We start from the raw sequence: 4,905 nt of genomic DNA on the forward strand, positions 1-4,905 counted from the left end.
CCCTGACCCTGGTTTCCACATCTGTGACATGGGGCAGATGGCTTCGGTCCTGCCTAGCCCAAGAGCTTTGTGAAGACTGAGTAAAACCAGGGAAGAAGGTCTTAGTGGGCCCCGTTACTTCCAACTGCCTGCTGGGGGCGGGGTCTCTGCCAATCTGCCCTGGATATTTCCTGCTGGGCCCTGCCACCTTCCTTCTGGGAGGGCCAGACCACATCTTGGCCCAGGGTCCCCAGCCCAGAGCTGAGTCACACCCAGTGTCTGAGACCTCACCAGCTTATGCCTGAGGCTGCTTTTCCTTCAGTCCCCCCAAATTATGATGACCCACAACTCCAGGCCTGTTCTTAAAGATCAGGAAGTCCAGTCCTTCCCAGAAGCTCCTCCTCCAGTGCTCCCAAGACCCCTATAGACCATGTAGAACAGAAGCTGGCGATAGGGCTTCCTGGGGATAGGAGGGCAGAGTCTCTTTCCCCTCCACCTGAGCCAGCTGGGCCTGTGACCTGGGTATTTGATGATCGGTTAGGATCGAATTTCCCCTGGTAGGAGTGAGGGTATGGATTCTAAACCCAAGCTAAGGCCACAGTTGTAGAGACCTACCTTGACCTATCTGTCAGACCAAGAGGGAGAGGGCTCACGAAGCCAGCTGCATTCCCAGGATGTACACCAGAGGGCACTGTTGGCCTGTGCTCAGAGGCCGTTGGCTCCAAAATCCATCTGGAAATGTCACCTGTCTGTGGACTTGACACACACGAGCTGCAGAGGTCCTGCTTCCAGAACTGCTCCTGCTGAGGGACCAAAGAAAGAGTTCTCACACCGTTTACATGGCCATTTCTCTCTTTTCCCAACGCAGCTGCCGGTTCTGGCTCTTCTGGGCATATCCGGCGCTAAAGCCGTAGCCTGGGGTAGGCTCTCAGGGCGCCGCCCCAGGCCGTCAGACAGGTAATAATGGCTGTGGAGGGCGCGGCGAGGGAACTGGAGCTGGATCCCTTTTCTCCCGGGGGGATCTTCTGCCCTCTGCTCATTTCTTGATGCAAATAGCCCTTCTCTGGGTGGTGAGTACTGTGGTCTCTAGAGCCAGACTGCCTGGGCTCAGATGGCTCTGCCACTTGCCAGCTATGTGACAAGCCGCTCAAGTTCTCTGTGCCTCAGTTTTCTAATCTGTAAAACAGAGGTAGTAGTAGGGGTGCCTATTTTGAAGATGAAAAAAAAAACCCATATAAAGAGGCTTAGCGCGTAGTAAGTGCTCAATAAACGGTTATCATTGTTATCATTAGTGTTTTTGCTATTATTATTAACAGAGTCAACTGAGAGGGCACGCCATCACTAGGCACAACCTGCTGTCCCTCAGCTTCATCACCTCCTCCCCCACTTTCCCTAGAGTGGCCTCTGCTCTGACTTCAGAGTGGCCCCCCCACCTCTATCAGGGTGATGTGGGTCTCCATCCAAGTCCCCTGCCTGGGGTTGGCCCAGTCCTGAGTGGTACCAGGCTCCTTAGGCCTGGGGGAAGGGGGTCTCATACTAATGAGGGTGCTGAGGGATCAGGGCAGGTTCCCACTCCTGGTCTCAGACAATTCTGGGTCTGTAGCCCAGTGAACAAGGGCCTTGCCTGTGACTTGGCCCACCCCACTAGTTCAGGCCCCACCTCTAGACCCTACCAAGCCCAGGGCTATATCCCAAGGGAGGATGTGGCCACAGTGACAAGGGGTCGTTCTGGTCGTTCCAGAAAACAGGCCCAGGCATGTGGCCCTGAGCACCATGGGGATCAGTTCCCAGAAATGCCCCTCCCGGGTGTGAGGGCAGGGATGAAGGAGACCTGCTGGACCTCCCTGCCTTCCCCTCACTCCCAGCAGGGTCCTGGCCTGGCCCAGCCTGGGGACTGGGCTCAGATCTCCGGGGGCTTGCAGGCCAGTGGGAAGATGGACCGGGTAGGATGACAAATGGATGCCGTGGGGCCGCAAACTAGAGGTGTCTGTGTTGTTTAGATGCTGCCGCATCAGGAAGGCACAGTGTGTGTGTGACGGGGTGGGGTTTGAAAGCAGGGTTGCCAGATAAAATACAGAATGCCCGATTTAAGAGACATATACTAAAAAATTATTCACTGTTTATCTGAAATTCAAGTTTAGCTGCGAATCCTGTAACTGTCTGTCTATCATGCTCCCCCTTTCTTTGGCTGTCTGGCAACCCTATTACAAAGGAGCATCGGCTTGGGAGTGCAGGGTATGCACTCTTTACCCTTCAACTGTACCCCAGATGTGCTGACTGGGGAGCCCCTCTGCCCACTGAACACACCCTGCACACTCGGGCTGACTCAGCCAGGCTTCTCCTCGGTGCTCCCCTTACCTGCCAAGGTCGCCGAGAGGGCGCTCAAGGAGTCGGCCTTGTGCTGCACCCCTCCCCCGCTATCAACCTTGGCCCAGCCTCCATCCCTGCAGAGCCTCCTCCCCGGCCTCCCTGCCTCCCCATTCCCATCCTCCTTTCACTCAGAAGCCAGAGGGACTTTCCACCCTGCAGCCTGATCACGCCCTTCTGTACTCTGTTCCTCCTTTTTGACAAACTCCTCACAGGAGCTTCAAAAGCCCTGGGGGTCTGCCCCTTGCCCTCTTCTCCAGCCCATCACCCACCACTCCTTCCTCATCCTCCTAGCAGCTGCCACACTCAACTCCTTTCAGTTCCTCGAACAGGTTCTTTCTCACTGCCAGGCCTCGGCACAAGCTGTTCTCTTTTCCCAGAACACTGTCCCTCAGTGCTTTCATTCGTGGAAAGATGAGAGCCCAACCCTGAGATCTCTGCTTTGCACCCTCCCCTGACCTCCTGGAGTCTGGACTAGGAAGCTGGCCCTGCCCTCCAGCATCTAGGGTGGGGTCTTCTCTCGCCTCCACGGCCCCTGCCCTCTCCCCTTAGCAGTAGTTACTTCTCTGTCTCCTGGTCTGTCTCAGCTTCCAGATTGAGAGCAGTTGGGGGACAGGTACTATGCTTCATTCACTCCTTCATTTATTATATGTCCATCACGTAATTGTGAGGCACAATCCAGACACCGTGCAGGTTGCTGACGGTGGCATATAATAAGCCATTTAACAAATAAATAGGATATCATTAGTGGGAACTCATGCGATTAGAAAAATAAAGGAGGGAGAGGGGATACAGAGGCCGGGGGCTCGGGTTTCAGCAGAGGGGGTTGGAGAATGAATCCAGAGGTGCTGGGGTGGGTAGGAGAGAGTCAGAGAGCTGGCCTGATTGGCTGGTTGCCTGGGGAGCCCCAAGGCCAGAGTCCTCTAGAGGTTTTGCCACACGGTGATAGTGATCTTTGGATCTAGGGATGGGGAAGATGGGAACTTGTATCTGTTGTGACGAAAAACTCTAAAGGGGGGCTGGTGAGGTGGTCCCAGGTTGGGAAGCCCTCGGCTCTTGGCAGAAGCAGAAGTAAACTCAAGGCAGAGGAAAGCTTCCCTCAGGTGGGCCAGGAGGACCCCTGCAGAGTAAGACTCGCTGATGAGCTTAAATACAAAACTTACCAAGTCACAAGAAGACAAGTTACCATGAGTGACAGCAGAGACAGGAAGCAACACACGAGTCCTCCAGGGTCAGAATACAGAGTGGCCACGTATGACATGTTTAAAAAATAGTTACACAGAGGAGGTTAAGCATCTGACTTCGGCTCAGGTCACCATCTCACAGTTTATGAGTTCGAACACCACGTCGGGCTCTGTGCTGACAACTCGGAGCCTGGAGCCTGCTTCGGATTCTGTGTCTCCTTCTCTCTCTGCCCCTCCCCTGCTCATGCTCTGTCTGTCTTTCTCTCAAAAACAAATAAACATAAAAAAAAAAGAAAAGATGAACATATAAACAAAGAAGGGTGAAGAGAGAGAGATTTGGGGGAAGAACATATGGAAATTCCAGGAGTGAAAGACATAATTTCAAAATCAAAAATTTAATCAATGGTAAACAGTTGAGTAGAGAATTTGTGGACCAGAAGTTGCATATAATGAATGCAGGAGGTGGATAATATGAATGAGAGATTAAGAGATACAGAGAATTGAATGAGAAGATCTTATATACTGGAATCCCACAAGTAGAAGAAAAAGGGAATGGAGGAAAAGCAGCATTTGAAGACATTAATGGCTGTAAATTTTCTAGAAGCAGTGAAAAACAGATCCACAGAACCAGGAAGCTCAAAGTATCTCAAGCATAATAAAAAAAAAGAAATGTAAGGGTTACAGACATTTTATTGGAACCACAGAATGCCAGACGCAGAGAGATGTTGAATGCAGTGGGAGAGAAAGGACAAATCATCTCCAAAGGGATGACAGAACGTGAGCTGACTTCTCAACAACCACAACAGAAGTGAAAACGCTGGAGAAGATGGCAGAACAGCATGGAAGTTGGGGTTTTTTTTGTTTGTTTGTTTTGTTTTTTTTGCGTCTCGCGTCCATGAAATATAGCCAGACCAAGACTAAACCATCCTGCACACCCAGAAAACTGATCTGAGGATTAACATAACAATCTGCACAACCTGAACCACAGAACTCAGCAGGTACACGGTGCGGAGAGGTGAACTGGGGGAGAGAGAAGCTGTGGAGGGCAGGGAGCTGTTTTTGCTTGCGGAGAGAGGACGGAGACAGGGGAGGAGGATACGGGAAAAGCACCCCTCCCCAAAAGCAGCTGGAGAGAAAGTGGAAAAGTGGAAACAGCTGCAGGGACTGAACTAAAAAGAGAGAAGGGAGAAAGGAGTGGGTTTCAATTCCACTAAGACTCTGTAACAGGGGGAGCGCAGAGTCGGAAACTGCGCAGCTGATACCTGGCGGTGCTCTGGTGGGAAGGGCGAGTCCCCAGGAGCAGAGTGAAGTCTGGGCGGCCCTCGGGCCACATGGGGAGTGGTGGTTCCCCTGTTGGCAGGACATCGGGTAGAGG

This window comes from Panthera tigris, chromosome E2 (assembly GCF_018350195.1).
Source record: "Panthera tigris isolate Pti1 chromosome E2, P.tigris_Pti1_mat1.1, whole genome shotgun sequence".
Lineage (NCBI taxonomy): Eukaryota > Metazoa > Chordata > Mammalia > Carnivora > Felidae > Panthera > Panthera tigris.